The 24,091-nt window shown below is 36.4% G+C and overlaps 1 protein-coding gene across 9 annotated transcripts in view; it reads left to right on the plus strand.

The window, feature by feature from the left end:
* HMBOX1 (homeobox containing 1) overlaps window positions 1-24,091 on the plus strand; it is a 176,796-nt gene that overhangs the window by 53,189 nt on the left and 99,516 nt on the right. The window contains exon 2 of one of the 9 annotated variants that reach the window (XM_081236251.1): window positions 14,952-15,008. The exons of the other annotated variants lie outside the window; for them this stretch is intronic. The gene's annotated coding sequence lies outside the window, so the exon portion shown is untranslated. The remainder of the gene's footprint in view (window positions 1-14,951; window positions 15,009-24,091) is intronic. 9 annotated transcript variants of the gene reach the window in all.

Genomic DNA, 24,091 nt, shown 5'->3' on the forward strand with positions numbered 1-24,091 from the left:
GAGACTCATCCATGAGTCATCCATTGTAAACTTAACCTTTCTATATTACAGAGGTTAAGACCCTTTTTCTATAAAGGACCACTGAACCAGAGGGTTAAAAAATAGCGGCAACCAAGGCCCCTTTCAAAAAAGTCAAATTAAGGGATTTGGGGGCAAGAAAACTAGAAAACATTACTGTCATTCTGCTTTTAAAGTACAATATCGTTTTTCTTTTTTTTTCCTTTGCCCTGCTGTGGCCTCTCCCGCTGCAGAGCACAGGCTCGGAACGTGCAGGCACAGCGGCCATGGCTCACGGGCCCAGCTGCTCCGGGGCACGTGGGATCCTCCCAGACCGGGGCATGAGCCCGCGTCCCCTGAATCGGCAGGCGGACTCTCAACCACTGCGCCACCAGGGAAGCCCCGTTTTTCATTTTATATCAAGGAAGAGATCAAAAGGAAAAAAAAAAAAAAACACTGTCTTTTTTCTGTACTCTGTATTTCCTTTCTATATCCCTTTTCAGTTGTTGGTCCACCATGTTTGCAGTCACCCAAACTATCTCACTGGGACAAGGTGAGAGAGATAGACAAGAGGAAGGATGTAAGATTGATAGTGAAGATAGAATAGCAGAGGTGGAAAAAGATTTATAAACTGGCTCTGGAGAGTTTGAAGGGGGTGTCAGTATTTCTATACAGATCTCCAAAGTCCTTTGGATTGTGGTAAGAAGTTATTACTGTTTGTTGTTATCCATACTCATTGAAATTCTGTTTTTCTCCTTAGCAGTTAATCATTATTCCTAACCCCTGTTCTTTCTGACTTTATGTTACCTTTAACTCTAAGGAAAATTATTCTTATATGTACAACATTATCCCTTTCTAGAGTACTTACTATAGGCCAGATGGATTCATAAGCCAAAGACACCCAAGTCCTTGGATCAGTCTCCGTGTGATATGAAATCTTATTCATGGCTCCTACTCAGTTCCTTGAGTTGATCTCTGTGTGGCATGGAATCTTATTAATGGCTTTGAAATTTTCTGTTCTTCTGTAGAGAAAGTCCTTTCTGTTTATGAAAATAGAGTAAAGCCCAACAGATTTTCTTGAATACAGTCTAGTGATTATATCTACTGGTGTTGCCAAAACATAAATCTTTGAGACTAGAGACCTTTGTATCTTCCATAATATTTTGCACAAAGTAGAGGCTTAATATATGTTAATAAAAGTAAGAGTATTATTTGCATCATTTAGAGTCCTCCATGTGTTAGAAAAGGAAAAGAGGAATAAATGTGTTTGACGATGCAGAACAGTGTAGATTTTCAAAGTGTGATCACCAAGCGTTTTCTTGACGACACCTTCTGGGAGAAAACTGAAAAATGACTTTAAAACATTAGAGATTGCTGTTTGAAGGTAAAGCATGTCTCTCCTTATCTGTTCATTTTTTTCCCCTTAATATATTGTGCTGCTTTATTTTGGTTTTTTTCCCCCTCTTTCCCACAGCCCCTCCTCCACAGCTGCTTTTTTTTTTTAATACCTGAGTTATTAGGTCTCATCAGGGGTGCCTCATTTGAGTCTCTGTCTCTGTGTGTCATATTCTCTTTCTCTCTCACTGAGAAGACCACTTGCCTATTACATTACTTTCATTTAATTAAAGCCAGGATAACTGGCTTTTGCTTCAAATTATCATAGTAGAGTTCTTATGTGTCTGTCCAACATCCCAGGCCTAGTTAGTTCCCCATATTTCATATAACAGACTTTGATATCTGTTCCACTTCCTAATGATCAGGAATCTATAATGTTAAAAAGAAAGAGTGGTGTTGAAATGTGGCCTTGCACAAGTCAACCTCATTCAGCTGGCTTTATCTGCAGAATCGAAAGAATTAATGTGACCTTGAACCTAATAGAATTTGTTGTGAGTATAAAATTAAACAAAGCTTTATAAGCTACAAGACCTCTGCAACTTTAAGATGTTATGGGGATGATATTTCTAAAGTACCACTTAGGAAAGACTGCATTAAGATAAAATATTCACACTTCTATGAAGCAGCAAGGGGTATCTTTTCAGTTTCTTCATTTCTTTATCTGTAGTAGTCTCTTTATCTTCTATCTGTGGAAATTCAATCCACCTCTAAAAGCCTAGGGCAAATGTCACCACCTTCATAAATTTTCTCTTTATGCTCTAAATTCAAAGTGATGTCACCCCCTAGAATTCAGATAATTTGGCAACTTTTTAATGGATGTAGCAGTTCCCTTATTTTTGCATTCTTGGCCACCCACCCCCATACCTGAGTGAACCATCTAGATATTATAAAACAATTATTAGACTAGGGCAGTAGCCACTCAAACCTTAATGTGTCTGAGATCATATGGGGAATCCTGATCTCACCTTTGGAAGTTGGGGCTCAGGACTTCTGCTTCAACCACACTTCTCTTCCTTGAGTCTCTTGCATTTTACGTGCCCCCTCCCACAGTTGGTCTTTTGCACATGATGTAGCCTTCACCGAGAATTAGTGTTTCCTTTCTTTGTTTGTCTTTATGATGCCTATCCTTCAGATGTGAGCTTTATCATTAATTCATAGTGAATCCTTTTCTAGGTCAGCTTTCCCACATTGTATGTTCTCACAGCACTGGGTAGCCCATCACAGCACTTGTCACAGTGAAGCTTGGCCATTTATCTGTATAATTATTTAAATGATGACTCACTAAACTGGCAGCTCCACGAGGGTAGACACTATTTATGTTCCTGTTCTCTATTATATTCCTATTGCCTATATAAATGCCTACATTTCCTGGAACACAGTCGTCACCTAAAAAAACTGAGTAGATAGTTGAATAATAGTCCACAGACACCACTTTCACAATCACTGGACCAGAAGTTCTGGACCCTTACATTCTATCCCTGACTTACAACTGACTTGTAAATTCACTCTTAACCTTTCTTTGTTTTGGTGTCTAAAACTGAAAGAAACCTGTGCTGCCTTCCTCACAGGGTATTGTGAACATCAAATGAGAAATGTGAAGATACTTTGAAAAGTATAAAATGCTATTCGAATGTTAAGTTACATTAAATAGCTAGTTATGTAAGTGAGAGACACTGTCATGGATGCAGAATATATTAAATACATGGACCACGTTAATGTTATTTATTCTGTAACCATAAGAGTTGCGTTTCGAGATGGAGTTTAATCTCTAGTTTTTGTATATTGGGCTTCTTGCTTATCTTAGAAATTCTCTCTCTCACTATCCATTCTAGGGTAGTGAATATCATTTATTTCCTTGTGGGAAAATCATATGAACCAAATTGCTTAAGATTAGCCTTCAAATTCCTTTTTTTTTTTTAATGGTCCAGCAAGCCCTATTATATTAGTACAAACTGCACCTTTCACAAGTGGCTTATCTGTGTATTTGTAATTACTTAATGCTATGTGCTATGAGGCATAACAGGATTGTATATGTTACTTTAACTGTGGATGAAATGGAATAGGAAAACATCAGTTAAATAAATTGAATCGATACTTTGTTGTATTTTTGGAACAGGGCAAGATAGTCTCAGTTTTGAAAACAAACTCTCTCTGTTTGGTCATTACATAATTTTCTGTCACTTGACTCTTAAAATATATTTGTTCCCCCCTTTCTGTTTTCTGTTCCCAATTCTTCCTACCTTCACCCTTTTTCATTCCTCTAATTTTTCTTCTTTTTAACTTCAACAGTCTGGGTTGCAGGGGAAAAAAACCTGGCACTTAATCAAGAACATGATCTCATTGCTTTCAATGGCTTAGAAAAGAAACATTTTAAAGCAGTTGAAAGATTTCACTTTGGAAAGTAGGTACTGCATAACTAAGTGTGTTGGTTCCCAGCAGAGCCTTGAGTAACCTCTTTCCAGCCATCCTCATATTTTTTCTCTTCTACTTCCTGTTCAGTGAGCAACTGCCTAAGTTAAAAAAAAAAAAAAATCCGGTAAGACTTTCCTTTTGGCTCTCTTGCCAGAGTACTGTCTTCTGTTCTTTCACTGTTCCACATATGCTTTTTATACTTTTGTATCATAATTGTTTCTAGGCTTCACCACTTACATAGAGATGGAGTATAAGTTTTAGTTCCCTCCTACTCACACAAACCCCCAGCCCTCTTCAGAGTTCCCTTAAGTATTTCCGGGAGCCCTTGAGTGGATTGTAACGTGTATTCAAGAACAGAAGTGAATATTACTGTCTTACTGCCTCCTTGGGAAGTCCATCCCCTTCAACCCACCCTAATGTGGTACCTCATCACTGCCCCTGCTGCTGGGTCCTCTGTGAGGGATAGTAGCCACGCCAGGAATGTTGTCTTTAGTTCTTTCCGAGCAGCACTCTTCAAGTACTCAGAAGGTGTGAGGCTGAATTAGAGCTGCATTCCCCCCATCCCCCCATCCCCCATCGCCGTACCACACTTTGTCCCCAAGTCCCAGTGCAGCAGAGTTTGTGCTCACAGTTTCACAGTCTCTGTTGAAAGGGTGTCTTATCTTTTGAATCTACCCTTTTACTCTTTCTGGGCTCAAAACCAGTCCAGAGAGCCAGATGAGAAAAGACACCATGCCGTTTCTTCCACTGTCCTTATTTCATCTCACTTTCCTTCTCTCCTGCTCACCCCTCACCCTCCTCTAGGTTCCCACTGAAATTTCTATCAAGGAACTAAAAGTCCAAATACCGTATATGTGCAGAGGGGGTCACTGGCTCACTAGTTCTGATAGTTGCTGAGTTCATAATCATACTTGGAATCAGCTCAGCCAACCTGTTACATTTTTAAAAACTGATTTTTGTATAGGTACCTACTTACCTGCTACAAAATTCAAAAGATGGAAAAATATATCTAGTGAAAACTCTCCTAGCACCTCCATGTTTCAGTTATCACGTTCCCATCCCCTAGAGACTCAGTATTACCAGTTTATTCTGTATCCTTCCAGAAATACTTCATGCATGTATAAACAAATCTATATATAGTTACTTACATATTCTTTCCCACTTTTCTCTTCTCCCTCCTTCTTCTCCTTCACAAATGACATATATGCTGTGTTCTTCCTTGTTCTTTTCACTTGGAGACTGTTTGATATTTGCATATAAGGAATTTCCTTATTTCTTTTTTTTTAAAAAAAATATTTATTTATTGGCTGTGTTGGGTCTTCGTTGCTGTGTGTGGGCTTTCTCTAGTTGCGGCGAGTGGGGCTACTCTTCGTTGCAGTGCGTGGCCTTCTCATTACGGTGGCTTCTCTTGTTGCGGAGCACGGGCTCTAGGTGCGTGGGCTGCAGTAGTTATGGCTCGTGGGCTCTAGAGTGCAGGCTCAGTAGTTGTGGCACATGGGCTTAGTTGCTCCATGGCATGTGGGATCTTCCCGGACCAGGGCTCTAACCCATGTCCCCTTCGTTGGCAGGCGGATTATTAACCACTGCACCACCAGGGAAGTCCAGGAATTTCCTTATTTCTTATGGCTGCGTTGTGTGATTATACCGTAACTTATTTATCTGGTCCCCTAATGGTGGACATTTAGGTTGTTTCTAATCTTTTCCTATTACAAATAATGCTGCAGAAAATAACATTGAACATAATTTATTTTGCTCATGTATGAGTATATCTGTAGGGTAGATCCCCAGAACTGGAATTGCAAGGTTTATGGTTATATTATTTGGAACCTGCTACATTTTCAGTTGCTAAATTCTGAGGAGGTTTTTGTTTGTTCTGTTTGTGATTTCTAACTTACATGCTAGAATCCTCCTTCTAGCTTTATCACCACCAGATTTTATTTGTTGATTGCTCAGGCAGTACACAGGCAACATAAATAAGTGGTCCAGGTGCAAGGAAAAAGATAGATTTAGTTTTTGTTTTCAGACTTTTCATAGAGATGTAAGTATAAAGAATTATTTTTCCATCATAAAACAAATCACAGTATGAGCTGGGTGATAAACAGCAGCTGATATTTAGTGTTGAGAGGTGGCAGAGCCTGTGGTGACCTGGAGGGTGCATCCCTCATACAAGAAGGGGAACTCAGTTCCAGCCAACTGTTGGCACATGAGGGATTACAAACTCAGTGGTGACTCAGGAGGGGTAATAGATGCAGCAGTTTTTTTTTCAATAAAAGCGAAAACCTCCATATTTATATTCAGTCTCCTGACTTTTAAATACCATGTAGACCAAATAAAAGTCTATCCATGGGATTGATCCATCTCCCTAAGCCTCTAGCTTATGCCCTCTGCTATTGTGCATATAGAGGCAGCTCCTTGGTCTGTTTCTCTAGCTCTGACCTCCACATATTCTAGTCCCTCATCGTCTGCTATCATCCAGGTACTGTGTCTAGACGCTCATTGATTCTTAAATATTCAGTTCTGCATATCATCATTGTCCATCTTCTTAAATCTTTGTTTAGAATTTCCTTCACCCTTGATGTTTTCCAGCCATAACATACAGAATCATGAGATTTAAATATCACATTTCTATTCATTTAGTCGTAATACCGTATGATTCCAATAAGCATTTTCTATTTTAGAGGTGTAGACTTTCAGAATTTTAGCAGCCAGGAGCAGAAAATACTGATATTCATTATGTTCTCTTTATGATTTCTACCAGGATTCTTTTTAGATTTTGGTCATTATTTGAAGTGGTAAGGGAAACATGATCATAGATATGAGTAAGTATTAAAATAAAGCTTAGCAAGAAAGTGTTTTTCTCTCTGAAGTCATTCATGACATTCTTTGACTGTGGTTTATCTATGAGTTATTGGAAGAGGCTTGAGCCAAGAAAGTCTCCAAACGTTGCATTATGATTCCCATTGGATCAAAAACTCTTACTTGGTGGATCTCTTCTATTGCCTGTTTGTTTATTCCATTTTTCATAATTTCCCACTGGAGAAGGGCATATGGTTGTCAGTATCACCTCTTCCCTCTCTCATGCCAGAGACTTTCTCCCACCACCCCAACATGCACCCGCTGTTCCTTCAAGATGTTTAGAAACTCCTGACTTTGATGCTTTTTCTCAAGTAATTAAAGTCACTTATTCATAATTAGAGTAATTAAAAGGTTAGTTAGAGGCACTATAAAAAATGGAATTGTGGGATAACACTTGGGTCAGTGAGTCCTTGCAGTTACCTGGGGGAAGCAAGCCTTGTCCAAGCAGTTCTTGGCAGAGAGCATCTGCCTAGCTCTGGAGTTCTGTGTACTCCTGAAACCACTTTCTCATCACAGTATTAGGAAGCACGTATTCTCAATATCAGCCATTGCATTTCTTTTCTGATACTCTCCTTAAATCATTTCCCCCCTAGGATGTGATTACCTTTGTGAAATATTGATGGTTCAAACTTACAAAGGGGCCAAGGGAGCTAACATTTCTGGGTGTCTACATGAGGAGTCTTTTACTTTATCCTGTTTAGTTCTCATAGTGACCCTTGAAGTAAGTAACATTGTCCACAGTTTGCAGAGCAGGAAACCAGGGTTTAGCAAGATAAGACATTTGTACAAGGTCAACCGCTAACAAGTGGTAGAACCTGGGATTTCAAACTCAAAATAGTCATGCTCCAAGTCTCTTACACTCTGTGCCATTCTGTCCTACTTCCAGTAGTTTTGCACTTTAGAAAGATTAACTTAACTATGTGTAACAAGAATAAGAAGGGAGGCAGGGAAGGCAGTTAGAAACCATGGCATTAAAACAGCAGGAAGAGAAGGTCTCAAGTAAGATAGGGAAGGTCATAGATAAAAGAACCTGCTAAGGAGGTTAATTAGCGTTAATTGGTTTAGCAGATACTTGTGTTGTGTTTTAGTTCACCATACAAAGCTTTTTCTAGCTATAAATTTCAGTTTAAAATGACAACCTATCAATTATATGTTGAAGTTCTCTAACACAGTATTTGGGAATATGGCAAAAAGTATAACCTCAGAATTTTAAGAATGAATCATTCTCTGCCTTTCATAGGGATTATCTTTAATATGAATGAGTTTGACAAGTATTTTAAAATCTTTATTAACTCATATAAAAAGAAGTAATAAGGAGCATGGGATATAGATTTAGCACATTTTTAATGCTGGTTATACATAATATAAAATAATTTAAAACAGATTTGAGTCTGGAAATTATTCCAAAGATTGAAGAAGTCTTAACGCCTATAATTAGATATAAATCTGTAGTACTGAGGGTGCTTTTTGAGAGCTGGTTGTATTTGGTAGGATACAATGAATAATTTAAAATATTAATACTGTATATTTCCATTATACTTTATGGTTCTCCTTATAGTTTGAGAACTCCTGAGCTTTTCAGTAGATATCTGAGGAAAATAATTCGGAATTAGGGATCTGAAATATATGAAGACTTTAGCAGATAAAACTGAGATAAGCCATTATGATTCTGGAGTAGAATACGTGATCATGCTGGAATGACCAGGTCAAGGCGAGCATGGAGGACAAAAGAAATTGAAAAAATAAGGTGGTTAACCATAGCCCCAGGGGTTTTTTTGTTTGTTTTGCTTTATTATTTTTTTTAATTTTTATTTTATATTAGAGCATAGTTGATTAACATTGTTATGTTAGTTTCAGGTGTACGGCAGAGTGATTCAGTTATACATATACATGTATCTATTCTTTTTCAAATTCTTTTCCCATTTAGGTTATTACAGAATATTGAGCCGCATTCCTTGTGCTATACAGTAAGTCCTTGTTGGTTGTCTGTTTTAAATAGAGTAGTGTGTACATGTCAGTCCAAAACTCCCCCCAATCTATCCCTCTCCTCCACCCTTCCCCCCTGGTAACCATAAGTTCATTCTCTATGTCTGTGAGTCTGTTTCTGTTTTGTAAATAAGTTCATTTGTATCATTTTTTTTAGATGCTGCATATAAGCTATATCATCTATTTGTCTTTCTCTGTCTTACTTACTTCACGTAGTATGATAATCTCCAGGTCCATTCATGATGCTACAAATGGCATTATTTCATTTTTTTTTAATGGCTGAGTAGTATTCCATTGTATATATGTACCACATCTTCTTTATCCATTCATCTGTCAGTGGACATTTAAGTTGCTTCCATGTCTTGGCTATTGTAAACAACGCTGCGATGAACATTGGGGGTGCATGTATCCTTTTGAACCATGTTTTTCTCCAGATATATGCCCAGGAGTGGGATTGCTGGATCATATGGTAGCTCTATTTTTAGTTTCTTAAGGAACCTCCATAATGTTCTCCATAGTGGCTGTACCAATTTACATTCCTACCAACAGTGTAGGAGGGTTCCCTTTTCTCTACACCCTCTCCAGCATTTATTGTTTGTAGATTTTTTTGATGATGGCCATTCTGACTGGTGTGAGCTGATACCTCATTGTAGTTTTGATTTGCATTTCTTTAATAATTAGAGATGTTAAGCATCTTTTCATGTGCCTCTTGGCCATCTGTATGTCCTCTTTGGAGAAATGTCTATTTAGGTCTTCCGCCCAATTTTTTTTTTTTTTTTTGCGGTACGCGGGCCTCTCACCGTTGTGGCCTCTTCCGTTGCAGAGCACAGGCTCCGGACGAGCAGGCCCAGCGGCCATGGCTCACGGGCCCAGCCACTCCGTGGCATGTGGGATCCTCCCGAACCAGGGCATGAACCCATGTCCCCTGCATCGGCAGGCGGACCCCCAACCACTGCGCCACCAGGGAAGCCGCCGCCCAATTTTTGATTGGGTTGTTTTTTTGATATTGAGCTGCAAGAGCTGTTTGTAAATTTTGGAGACTAATCCCTTGTCAGTCTCATTGTTTGCCAATATTTTCTCCCATTCTGTGGGTTGTCTTTTCATTTTGTTTACAGTTTCCTTTGCTGTGCAAGCCCCAGGTTTTTAAAGGCAGGAGTGTGTTAAAGTTGTGTTCTCCCTAGCTCAGGTGCAGAGCCTTTAGTCATGACTTGAGATACGTTTTTGTCTGTTTAGTCAGGCAATACATAATATGAGGCCCTAAAACAACTATAGTACATTGTGGAAAATGTGAAAAATAAAAGAAACTTCTCCTTGGGGTGCTTAAGTATTATGAGTTTGGGGGTAAAGCATAAGGGCTCCCTGAAATTTGTTTAACTTTAACTTTTACTTGTAAAACAATCTGCTTGTCCACCTTCTTATTTTGAATTATATATTAACATACCTCCTGAGATATGGGAGATAAAACACTTCTCTGCAATGGGAAACTATGAATTTCCTTATCCTCCGCCTTCTTCATCCTCCTTTCAGCACTCACCTTCTAGTAAATTGACAAGGGGATGCTTCAGAGCTAGTCATTTATAAAAGTAGTTGATGATGCTCTCTGATGTACAATTTAATCGATGCTGGGAATGTCCAAAAATAACATCTCTCTGCTAACCTGTTGATATTAGAAATTCTACCATTAACAATTCATGCTAAGTTTCCTCTTAAATTGGGTCATCCCTAGGCTATTGATTTAATCCCAATCTAACTAACATAATATTTAGTAGTTTTAACAGAAATTTCCAACGATAGGTTCCTCTTTGATCTTGCCCTCCCAGTAGCCCCCTGTTCTCTATTTTCATGTTCTACTATGTTATCCTTTGCTCATGCAACTCCAGCCACATCATCCTTGGTGCTGTTCTTTGAACGTGGTAGACAGCTTCTGCCTCAAGGTCTTGACCTTCAATGCCCTTTCTCCTGTATCTATGGCTTGCTTCCTAACTTCATTCAAGTCTTTACTCTGATTTAACTTTCTCACTGAGTCTTCCTCTGAGCACCCTGTTTAAAATCATAATCCTGAATTCTTTCCCAGGTTTATTTGTCTCTATTGTATTTATCATGATCTCAATACTATATGTTTAACTTTTTTTAATTTGCCTTTCACCACAAGAATGTAAGCTTTATTTGAACACGGATTTTGTTCATTGCTATATTTTCCATTTCCTAGCATATACTAGGTGCTCAGTAAATATTTGTTAAAAGCATAAATGAATGAATACAGAATCCTGCAGGATTGAGGCATAAAAAGGAGTGCCTATAGGGAAAGTGAATACCAAACATTCTTAAGATGGTATTTCCCAAAATATGTTAAATTTTATTTCTCCCTCTACAGGAAATACTTGCCTAGGTCCAACTATGGAAAACTTCTGTTTGCACATTTTGTCATAATTCTGAACTCTTAAAAAAGCTTTCAAATGATATGCATTTAAATAGACCCTAAGTTTCTGAATGACTGACTGGAATTTTTGCTTTTATTTATTGGTAAATTAGTGTAAGCAGTAACCTGGGTGTCAGGGTTCTTGGCTCCAATTTTCAGAATTTTTTTTTTCTCTGTAAGCTGAGGTATTTGGAAAACATTGTTAACATCAATTCTAGTTAAGATTTTATGAGTCACCTTGCTCTAGCTTAATGAAGTATCTTATTCCAATTCTATTATTTCACTTTTAAACATTGGAAAGCTGTTGAGATAGGGGAAATGCAAAATGGGAAGGAAGATATTGGATCATCCAGAAACTTTCAAAATCACAAGTTATTGTTCTGGAAATTATCAGTGTATTCATACAATCTTCCTGCAAAAAAAGATTAGAGGCTTCAAAGCCACATGAGTGTTTAAGCAATAGATCAAGGCTTCTGGATTGGTTCTGTGAGTAAATTGTTATATTTTAACATCAAGATTTTCTAGATGTTTGCCAAGAGGAATATTTTTTCTGTGTCTTTGTTTTAGTCCAGGGGATATTTGAATGGTAGTCACACAGACTTTAAAATTTATTTATGATGATGATGGGAGACTTTGCCATTCAAATTGTTAAGTTTTCCTGTTGTAGTGAACTCTGGAGAACTATCATGGCTTAAGCAACATGGAGTTGTTAGACTCCTGAATTCACAGTCCAGTATTTTTAACGCCCTCAGGGGCATCAACAGTCCTAACAGAGTTTGGTTTCAAGGAAACTGTGGATGTAAATTGTAAACTAATGACAGGATATCTCCTTGGGAACATTAATATTACTTACCCTGCTATCAAGAGCAAAGCTCATTTTTTTGTATCCTTAGCACTTGCATAGCTTTTGGCTTATATGAGATACTTAATAAATGCTTATCAGTTGTCTTGGAAAATGTTCCAATTGCATTAATTTTTAATTTACTAACAGAATCTTTTGGTGTTAATTTTAAGGATCAGGACTCTTAAGATTATTTTATTTGAATGAGACTTGAAAGTAGGCATTTTCTTTTATTTCTTCAGTAAGCAAAGATTTATTTACTGCTTACACCTGAGTAGGAGCTGGAACTATAGCAGTTGATAAGAAACAATCCCTACTCTTAAGAAGCTCACATTCTAGGAGACAGATTTGTATATGAATTATAATGTAATATAACAGAAACATATTTATGGTACCCTACTAGCAGAGGGTTTTGTAAAGGGTGTTTGCTGTCTTATCAAATAAGAGTCACTGAGACTGAGACTAGTAGAAAGGAAATGGGGAGGGAGGCATTCCATTTTTGTTGGGCTAGGAGAACTGCTTGGCTGGGGCAAGTGCTTACTAGGTGGATGAAGAGTAGTACAGCACTTGTAGAGAGAAGACTACTTTGAGAATATTTATGAGTTGTTTTGACCAACGTCTATTTGAGTTCCCTTGAAGTGGACATATCTTAAGGTGTTATCAGATTCCCCTTCAATTTTGAATAACAGATTAAATTAATTTTGTTAAATATTCAGCTTGGAATGTTGATATGGGAAATAATAGGAGATATTTTGGGTGTCGGTATGCTCAAAATTGTCTTTATGCCTAGATATTATATCTTATACAAGAGATATGGCATTGCATTATTAGAGTTCTTTCTTGTCCTCTAAACCAGTAGTTTTCAAGTAGAATTACCTCAGAAGCTGTTTAACACTATTCTTGGACTTCCCTACTTCCAGTTATTTGGATTCAGTAGGTCCAGAGTTGGCTAGGGACTCTGTGATTCTAAAAGACATCCATGTGATTTAGATACACAGCCCAGTTTGGGAATAACTGTTCTAAACTGACAGGAGGAGAAAGTGATGCCTGCTGTCATATATTTGTACTGTAATTCAACAAGAATGAAGTAGAGTCATGTAACAGTAACAATCCCATGAGAGTAGAGAACCCTGACTTCCATAGCAGGGAATGCTAAATCATATAATATAAACAAGTAGCGGCTCCACGATTGTGTTCTGAACTTAAATGAATCAAAAAATCTGAAATCACACCACAGAGTGTGCAACTACAACTGTAAATAATGATGAAGCCACAAAGGAAGTGGCATCTAAACCAAGTACGTTATGGTATAAGGATGCTCATGGCTGGAGTCAGTACCGTTGAGGCCATATATAGAGGCAGAGATGGTGGCTCAGCCTCTGACTGTTCCCTAACATTTCACAGCATAGTTCAATAGAGTTTACCAGTGACCTACTGTTAATAATAGGGAGATGTATATTTTTATTTTCAGGTTATATAATTATTTTAGAATGGAAAAACATAGGAAACATATTGAGGGTAACATCAAAACCACCACGCATCTTAAAAGTTATCAAAACCTGTAATTCCTGTATTAGACTATCATAGTAAATTCTAGAGCATATGTGGTAGTCATGGCTCTTCTGATTAAGTGTGTTTATTGATAAGGCTTCAAGATCATTTAGCAGTGAAGTATAGTAACCTAGAGATTCCTTTCCAGAAGCCAGAAAGAGTATGAATGTTCCACCCTCTTCCATCTGTTCATGAGTCAGTTCAATAATAAACAGTGCCTGTTATGTTCCAGATACTACTTAAGGAGTAGGTACAGATACTAGACAATAGTGACACAGATAATAGACAAATAAAATATATATTAAATAGTAATATTTGTTTACAAGTAAACAAAAAGCAAAAATGGAACTATTTTGCTTAAAAAAAAGAAAAAAAAAAACTTGAGTTTAGGGAGGGGAAGCCTGGGTAAAAGCCTGGATCAGTTCTGTCATTGATGTTTAATCACTGCTTCTTGAATGAATATGCAAAAGACTTTTTTGTCTACAAATTTAATTCACACCCAAAAATGACTTGGTGGTGGGAGAAAGTAATATAATTTTAGGTTCAGAACAAGAGAACTAATAGTTCCCTGTATCCTGCTCCAGTTAGGCTCTCTGCAGGAGTCTTGTGTTGAATTTGGGGAGCCCCACTTTTTGAGAGAAGACAGGATAATGACAAATGAGTGAGGAAACCATGTCAAACTAGAATCATGACTGGGACTATTTAGCATGGAGACTCTTTGCAAAGATTTTACAGACATTTCAAATGCTGCCTTGTGGAAGAGAAAAGAAGAAATGTAGTCTTTATCGATTCAGTCAGATGGGTGGCTTGAAGTTACAAGAAACAGTTTTAGAATCTCTTAAAGGAATATCTTTATCTGCAAAACTCTCCATTAAACTTCCCTGTCACTGGAAATGTAGGAAAAGCTACATGAGTATCTCTGTCTTTAAAAATTTGATAAGTAATGTATGTAATAATGCTTTTGGAATAAAAATCTCATGGTATATGACATACCTTTAGTTGTGAATCATAACGAGTAAAACGTAATAGAAAACATCATTAATATCTTAGCGGTATGTCTGTTGCCCAACTTGTTGCATGGTACTTACCACAATTAAACATTTGCTCCAGAGAAATGATAAAAAATTGTATCCCTAATCTTATATTTTGAAGAAAGACGAAGCCTAACATAAGTACTTCAGCTCCAGTTCTAATAAGAAAAAGGAAGTCCATTACCTGATTGACCTTGGGCAAGTAGTGTCTTGTCTTAATTACCTACCTCAGGGGATTGTGAGATAAAATGAGTTTGTATGTGTAAAGCACTTAACTAGTGAGTGTCCAGCCCAGGGTAGTATTGATGAAATAGTGGTAGTTGTTATTTACAGTTAGTAGTTGTAATTTACACTTAGTTTTAAGCTGGCTATCTAGAGGCATTATTTGAGAGATTGGTATTCTAATTTAGATGAGTTTTTAATTCCTAATATCTGTGGTTCTGTTTTCCTCACATGTCACCAGCCATTCGTTCTTCACCGAGAAACTCTCTACGTGCCCTTCAAATCACAGCTAAATGTGGTAAGGCCTCACTTATCTGGCATTGTTCAAGGGAAAAGATGTTTGACACAAGTGAGACACCTGATTAACTTCCTAAAATGTAAACTTTTCTTTTAACCATTTCAGTTTTTAAAAACAGATGTATCACATACTTACATACCTTTTTAAAATGAACATCCTAAACATGACTTTAACTTTTTGTTGCGTCAGTATAATGTGTATGTATCTATTATTAAATAGTCATTTTCATTTGTTTTATTCTTTTCAGGTAGCTGTCATTGTTTTCTGTGGTAAAGCCTTTGTATATACTTTCAGTCACCTTCTAAGTTTCTATGTCTTATTTACTCTGGATTTGGAAACCAGATATTGAAACTTGCTAAGAATTGCATGTTAAAGTGGTAAGATATCTGGAATTTGCTTGAAAATATCCCTTGGAGCCAGGATAGTAGGGAGGAGTTATTCAAGCAGGGTGATTGGTATATTACTCTGCCTTTGTACATGTTTACAAATTTTCATAATTAAAAGTTCTTTAAAACTACCATTTAAAAAAGAATTCTAGGGCTTCCCTGGTGGCGCAGTGGTTGAGAGTCCGCCTGCCGATGCAGGGGACACGAGTTCGTGTCCTGGTCCGGGAAGATCCCACATGCCGCGGAGCAGCTGGGCCCGTGAGCCATGGCTGCTGAGCCTGCGCGTCCGGAGCCTGTGCTCCGCAACGGGAGAGGCCACAACAGTGAGAGGCCCACGTACAGCAAAAAAAAAAAAAAAAAAAGAATTCTATGTTAGATGTGTGTGTATTTAGTTCTTAATTTTTATCTTTATAAGGATTTATAGGAAACTTAATAGTATTTATCTTTGGACAGAAGGACTGAGAGCTAAGGGGGGAGGGATGTTCACTTTTTATTTGTTCTGGTGGAGTTTTATGACCTTTTTTTACCTCCATATGTTGTGTGTGTGTGTGTGTGTGTGTGTGTGTGTGTGTGTTTAATGTGTATCTAGCCAGGAAGAAGTTTCACTTCCTCATCTGTAACTTCAAAGTACTAATAGTATCAGACTTATGGGATTGTAAGGCTTGTATATCTCTGTATTTTAACCCATTTTTTGTTTTACTTTAAATAGGTATTTTAGATGGATAACAATGCGTTCTGTGTGAGGTGCTAAAAGAGCAGTAGAAGGAGCTCTGTAATGGCTGTTTCAAACTTCTGAGAAGTCTTTTTTGATATCCATATCTGGGCTTAAGTGTCTCACTAATTGGCATTGGCACTGTTCTGTTGCCTCTCCCTTTGATGGCTTACTTGCTGCCTGTGCTGTTATAGCTAAGCTAACTCTTCACTGTCTCTTATGCTTTGCTTTCTTTAAATATTCTGCCCTTTCTGTGTTTACCATTACTGAATAAAACAGATACACGCGCAATGTAAATTCAATTGTAAATCACCACTGACATAAGGGATTCACAATTAAGCATTTCCTGAAGGTAGAAGTATAAATTGGTCCTCTTTAGGGAGGCAATTTGACAAAGTCTGTCATAATTTAAAATGTATATGCCCTTTGTCATAACAAGGAATTCATCCTAAAGTTATACTTACATGGTCAAAGATGTATGAAGAAACTGAATGGTGTTTGAGTGGAAGAGAAAAAGGAGTTTGGGGTAGGAGGCAGACTTAACTTTTATTTTATGGCTTTTGAAATTCTTTTCCTTTACCTTATATAGTTTACTACTTTTTATATTAAAGAGAAAAACTAGGATAAGAAGAGCCTTCTTACCACCTGTGGGTAAGATAGAATTTACAGGTTCTTATTCCTAATGGATTTTCCAGATTATATTTTTTCTTCAAGGGACAGCAATGCTGACAGTAGGCTTTTTCATTGCTCAGCCTGACATTGTGTTGGATTTTGACAACCCTAACCTAATCATTTGATAATTGAGTCCATTTCTGATAGTAGGAATTTTTATAATTTCATTGCATAAATGTGTGTCTGTATCTATTGCATAAATGCATTTATCCTTCCTGACCAGTATTCCCTACATACGCCCCCATCCTTAACCCCACCTCCATTACCTGTTGACCACCTATTTTTTCTCCATGCTCATGTACTTTATGTGTGTGTGTATGTATGTATATCAATAAACACACTGACATGAGACACACACAGAAAATGATTTTTTTTGGTTGTAGTTTTTCTTTTCAAACCTCATCATACTCATATGATTGCATTTTCCTTTTTTTAAATTTAATGCTACAATGCGCAAATCCCGTCAAGTCACCTGATACAACTCTAATTTACACTTTTTAGGGATTGCATTGTGTTAATTGGTCAAAGTATATTGTGGTTTATTCAGCCATTCCTGTATTGATTGAAACAACTGTTTATAGAGTCAAGAAATTGGAAAATAAGTGACAATAAATATCTTTGTGTATACTACGTGTGATTACTTTTGTTTCAATGTGATAGATTCCCAGGAGTAGGACTACTAGGTTAAAGGTGTAAGTACTTTAAATTTTAATATATGTTGCAAGATTTCTTTCCAAAAGGACTTTTCACTTAGACCAGTGAAATATTACAGTACCCTTTGAGGAGATATTATCAATCTTTTAAATTTTTGCCAAAGTGATATCTCATTGTTAAACTAATTGTTATTTCCCTGACTTCTAGTAAGTTTGAGTGTTTTTATAAACTTAACAACTTGGATCTGCTTTTTCTCTACATGTCAAATATTTTTTCTGATTTAATTCCTTAGTTTATGATTTTTTCATAATAGGAAATTTTAAACTCTTTATGTCTGTCTTAAGTTTCTGTTCTTTGTTAAGAATGCTTAGAAGACATGTCGTCTTCTAAATTTTGTTGTAGAATGTATTTCTGTGATTTATTTTTTACATTTGTCTTTACTGCACCTGGAATTTAATTTTTTATGTATATAATGTAAGATAAAGATCTAATGTTTTTTGCTAGATGATAAGTTTTGTGAGGATTATTTTAAAAAATAATTTATCCTATCTTGTTGAAATGAAATTTAACCTTTGGCTTGTACATATTCTTATATGTGCTGGAATCATTATTTAAGTTCTTTATTCTGTTCCACTCATCTGTGTGTCTGTTCCTATGCCAGTACTGTACTGATTTGATTAGTGTCTTTTGAATATATTCTGAAACCTGGCCAGTGAAGTCCACTTCTGGTTTTCTCCTTTTGTTTAATTTTCTTGGTGGTTCTTGGACTTCCTGCGTTATAATTTTAAGGTCCTATTTCTAAATTAAAAAAATATTCTGGGCTTTTTTCTCAAGACAGTTATTTATAAACATTGGGGAAATGTTACTACTGTGAATGAAATATTTTTCCCATTTTCTAGGTGTCTCCTTCTAAATTAGTGAAAAATTTTTAAATTAATTTTAAGTGTTGTATCATACCTCTCCTTAATAATCTATTTTACTAACTTCAGCTTTCTTCTACTAGAATAACTTACATATTTTAAGTATTCCATCCAATCATTATCAAAAAGATATATATATTTCTCTTTCATTCCAATATTTATGCCAGTTAATTAATTTTTATGTCTTACTGGTTTCCTATAATCTTCAAATCAGTGTTGAATTATAAAGGGTTCAGTGGGCTTCCTGCTCTAATTTCTAATTTTATTAATTTGATTTATTGACTGAGCAATAACATTCATATGGTTAAAATAATAAAGTTTTCTGGGAATAATCTCCTTCCCATCCCTTCCCTAATCTGTCCGGTTCCCACCCTGTACTCAAAGTAACCACCATTATTGGATCTCTTCCACGGATCATCAAATTTACATGTAGAAGCAAGTTCTTTATATATATAAAAACATACACATATGTATAATATTCAATATATATATTTATTGTGTGTGCATACAGTCTTAATTTTATTTGAAATGGTTTTAGTGTTTTGCTACTTAGGACACTTGCAATTGTTCTTCTTTCCAAAAGTGCTTAATTTTTTAGTATTCTTTTCCATAGAGCTTTTATTAAAAGTGGCTGCTGAATTTTACCAAATGCCTTGTTAGCATCCATTGATAAAATCTTGTGATTTTTTTTCTCCTTAATTTGTTGATATATTGAATTGTGTTGATTCCTAAAAATGAACCATTCTTGCATTCCTGCAATAAATTATGATAGTATATTATTTTTGATATGTGGCTAGACTCTGTTGTCTGATTTGATTCTTTTTTCCTTTGAATTTTTACATTTAACTTCTAAGTGAAATTGGTTTATGGTGTTTTGTGTGCTACATACTATTAGATTTGGTACTGTTATTCTGACTTCATAAAATGAAACATTTTTGGTATTTTTCTATGGTTTATTATTATTAGAACTATGTTTAAGATTAAGAATCTGCTGGGAACCCAACAGTTCTCGATGTCTTTGTCTATAGTAGATTTCTTCTTTTTTTTTAATTTTTAAATTTTATTTTATTTATTTATTTATACAGCACGTTCTTATTAGTCATCAATTTTATACACATCAGTGTATACATGTCAATCCCAATCACCCAATTCAACACACCACCATCCCCACCCCCCTGCGGCTTTCCCCCTTTGGTGTCCATACATTTGATCTCTACATCTGTGTCTCAACTTCTGCCCTGCAAACCGGTTCACCTGTACCATTTTTCTAGGTTCCACATACATATGTTAATATACGATACTTGTTTTTCTCTTTCTGACTTACTTCACTCTGTATGACAGTCTCTAGATCCATCCATGTCTCAACAGATGACCCAATTTTGTTCCTTTTTATGGCTGAGTAATATTCCATTGTATATATATCCCACATCTTCTTTATCCATTTGTCTATCGATGGGCATTTAGGTTGCTTCCATGATCTGGCTACTGTAAATAGTGCTGCAATGAACATTGGGATACATGTATCTTTTTGAATTATGGTTTTCTCTGGGTATATGCCTAGTAGTGGGATTGCTGGGTCATATGGTAATTCTGTTTTTAGTTTTCTGAGGAACCTCCATACTGTTCTCCATAGTGGCTGTATCACTTTACATTCCCACCAACAGTGCAAGAGGGTTCCCTTTTCTCCACACCCTCTCGAGCATTTGTTGTTTGTAGATTTTCTGAAGATGCCCATTCTAACTGGTGTGAGGTGATACCTTACTGTAGTTTTGATTTGCATTTCTCTAATAATTAATGATGTTGAGCAGCTTTTCATGTGCTTCTTGGCCATCTGTATGACTTCTTTGGAGAAATGTCTATTTAGGTCTTCTGCCCATTTTTGGATTGGGTTGTTTGTTTCTTTAATATTGAGCTGCATGAGCTGTTTATATATTTTGGAGATTAATCCTTTGTCTGTTGATTCATTTGCAAATATTTTCTCCCATTCTGAGGGTTGTCTTTTTGTCTTGTTTATGGTTTCCTTTGCTGTGCAAAAGCTTTTAAGTTTCATTAGGTCCCATTTGTTTATTTTTGTTTTTATTTCCATTACTCTAGGAGGTGGATCAAAAAAGATCTTGCTGTGATTTATGTCAAAGAGTGTTCTTCCTATGTTTTCCTCTAAGAGTTTTATTGTTTCTGGTCTCACATTTAGGTCTTAAATCCATTTTGAGTTTATTTTTGTGTATGGTGTTAGGGAGTGTTCTAATTTCATTCTTTTACATGTAGCTGTCCAGTTTTCCCAGCACCACTTATTGAAGAGACTGTCTTTTCTCCATTGTATATCCTTGCCTCCTCTGTCATAGATTAGTTGACCATAGGTGCATGCATTTATCTCTGGGCTTTCTATCTTGTTCCATTGATCTATATGTTTCTGTTTTTGTGCCAGTACCTTATTGTCTTGATTTCTGTAGCTTTGTAGTATAGTCTGAAGTCAGGGAGTCTGATTCCTCCAGCTCCATTTTTTTCCCTCAAGACTGCTTTGGGTACTCGGGGTCTTTTGTGTCTCTATACAGATTTTAAGATTTTTTGTTATAGTTCTGTAAAAAATGCCATTGTTAATTTGATAGGGATTGCATTGAATCTGTAGATTGCTTTGGGGAGTATAGTCATTTTCACAATATTAATTCTTCCAATCCAAGAACATGGTATATATCTCCATCTGTTGGTATCATCTTTAATTTCTTTCATCAGTGTCTTATAGTTTTCTACATACAGGTATTTTGTCTTCCTAGGTAGGTTTATTCCCAGGTATTTTATTCTTTTTGTTGCAGTGGTAAATGGGAGTGTTTCCTTAATTTCTCTTTCAGGTTTTTCATCATTAGTGTATAGGAATGCAAGAGATTTCTGTGCATTAATTTTGTATCCTGCAACTTTACCACATTCATTGATTAGCTCTAGTAGTTTTCTGGTGGCATCTTTAGGTTTCTGTATGTATTGTATTATGTCATCTGCAAACAGTGACAGTTTTACTTCTTCTTTTCCAATTTGTATTCCTTTTATTTCTTTTTCTTCTCTGATTGCCATGGCTAGCACTTCCAAAACTATGTTGAATAATAGTGGTGAGAGTGTACATCCTTATCTTGTTCCTGATCTTAGAGGAAATGCTTTCAGTTTTTCACCATTGACAAAGATGTTTGCTGTGGGTTTGTTGTATATGGCCTTTATTATGTTGAGGTCAGTTCCCTCTATGCCCACTTTCTGGAGAGTTTTTTTTTTTTTTTCTGGAGGGTTTTTATCATAAATGGGTGTTGAATTTTGTCAGAAGCTTTTTCTGCATCTATTGAGATGATCATATGGTTTTTATTCTTCAATTTGTTAATATGGTGTATCACATTGATTGATTTGCGTATATTGAAGAATCCTTGCATCCCTGGGTTAGACCCCACTTGATCATGTTATATGATCCTTTTAATGTGTTGTTGGATCCTGTTTGCTAGTATTTTGTTGAGGATTTTTGCGTCTATATTCATCAGTGATATTGGTCTGTAATTTTCTTTTGTTGTAGTATCTTTGTCTGGTTTTGGTATCAGGGTGATGGTGGCCTCATAGAATGAGTTTGGGAGTGTTCCTTCCCCTGCAATTTTTTGGAAGAGTTTGAGAAGGATGGGTGTTAGCTCTTCTCTAAATGTTTGATAGAATTCACCTGTGAAGCCATCTGGTTCTGGACTTTTGTTCGTTGGAAGATTTTTAATCACAGTTTCAATTTCATTACTTGTGATTGGTCTGTTCATATTTTCTATTTCTTCCTGGTTCAGTCTTTGAAGGTTATACCTTTCTAAGAATTTGTCCATTTCTTCCAGGTTGTCCATTTTATTGGCATAGAGTTGCTTGTAGTAGTCTCTTAGGATCCTTTGTATTTCTGCTGTGTCTGTTGTAACTTCTCCTTTTTTATTTCTAATTTTGTTGATTTGAGTCCTCTCCCTCTTTTTCTTGGTGAGTCTGGCTAATGGTTTATCAATTTTGTTTATCTTCTCAAAGAACCAGCTTTTAGGTTTATTGATCTTTGCTACTGTTTTCTTTGTTTCTATTTCATTTATTTCTGCTCTGATCTTTATTTCTGTCCTTCTGCTAACTTAGGGTTTTGTTTGTTCTTCTTTCTCTAGTTCCTTTAGGTGTAAGGTTAGATTGTTTGTTTGAGGTTTTTCTTGTTTCTTGAGGTAGGCTTGTATAGCTATAAACTTCCCTCTTAGAACTGCTTTTGCTGCATCCCATAAGTTTTGGATCGTTGTGTTTTCATTGTCATTTGTCTCTAGGTATTTTTCGATTTCCTCTTTGATTTCTTCAGTGATCTCTTGGTTATTTAGTAACATATTGTTTAGCCTCCATGTGTTTGTGTTTTTTACGTTTTTTTCCATGTAATTCATTTCTAATCTCATAGCGTTGTGGTCAGAAAAGATGCCTGATATGATTTCAATTTTCTTAAATTTACTGAGGCTTGATTTGTGACCCAAGATGTGATCTGTCCTGGAGAATGTTCTGTGTACACTTGAGAAGAAAGTGTAATCTGCTGTTTTTGGATGGAATGTCCTATAAATATCAATTAAATCTATCTGGTCTGTTGTGTCATTTAAAGCTTCTGTTTCCTTATTTATTTTCATTTTGGATGATTTGTCCATTGGTGTAAGTGAGGTGTTAAAGTCCCCCACTATTATGGTGTTACTGTTGATTTCCTCTTTTATAGCTGTTAGCAGTTGCTTTATGTACTGAGGTGCTCCTATGTTGGGTGCATATATATTTATAATTGTTATATCTTCTTCTTGGATTGATCTCTTGATCATTATGTAGTGTCCATCCTTGTCTCTTGTAACATTCTTTATTTTAAAGTCTATTTTATCTCATATGAGTATTGCTACTCCAGCTTTCTTCTGATTTCCATTTGCATGGAATATCTTTTTCCATCCCCTCACTTTCAGTCTGTATGTGTCCCTAGGTGTGAAGTGGGTCTCTTGTAGACAGCATATATATGGGTCTTGTTTTTGTATCCATTCAGCAAGCCTGCATCTTTTTGTTGGAGCATTTAATCCATTCACGTTTAAGGTAATTATCGATAGGTATGTTCCTATGACCATTTTCTTAATTGTTTTGCGTTTGTTTTTGTACATCTTTTTCTTCTCTTATGTTTCCCACTTATAGAAGTTCCTTTAGCATTTGTTGTAGAGCTGGTTTGGTGGTGCTGTATTCTCTTAGCTTTTGCTTGTCTGTAAAGCTTTTGATTTCTCCATCAGATCTGAATGAGATCCTTGCTGGGTAGAGTAATGTTGGTTGTAGGTTCTTCTCTTTCATCACTTTAAGTATATCTTGCCACTCCCTTCTGGCTTGTAGAGTTTCTGCTGAGAAATCAGCTGTTAACCTTATGGGAGTTCCCTTGTATGTTATTTGTCGTTTTTCCCTTGCTGCTTTCAATAATTTTTCTTTGTCTTTAATTTTTGCCAATTTGATTACTGTGTGTCTCGGTGTGTTTCTCCTTGTGTTTATCCTGTATGGGACTCGCTGTGCTTCCTGGACTTGGGTGGCTATTTCCTTTCCCATGTTAGGGAAGTTTTCGACTATAATCTCTTCAAATATTTTCTCAGGTCCTTTCTCTCTCTCTTCTCCTTCTGGGACCCCTATAATGTGAATGTTGTTGCATTTAATGTTGTCCCAGAGGTCTCTTAGGCTACCTTCATTTCTTTTCATTCTTTTTTCTTTATTCTGGTCCGC

Source organism: Mesoplodon bidens, assembly GCF_964165515.1.
Source record: "Mesoplodon bidens genome assembly, chromosome: 6".
NCBI classification, from domain to species: domain Eukaryota; kingdom Metazoa; phylum Chordata; class Mammalia; order Artiodactyla; family Ziphiidae; genus Mesoplodon; species Mesoplodon bidens.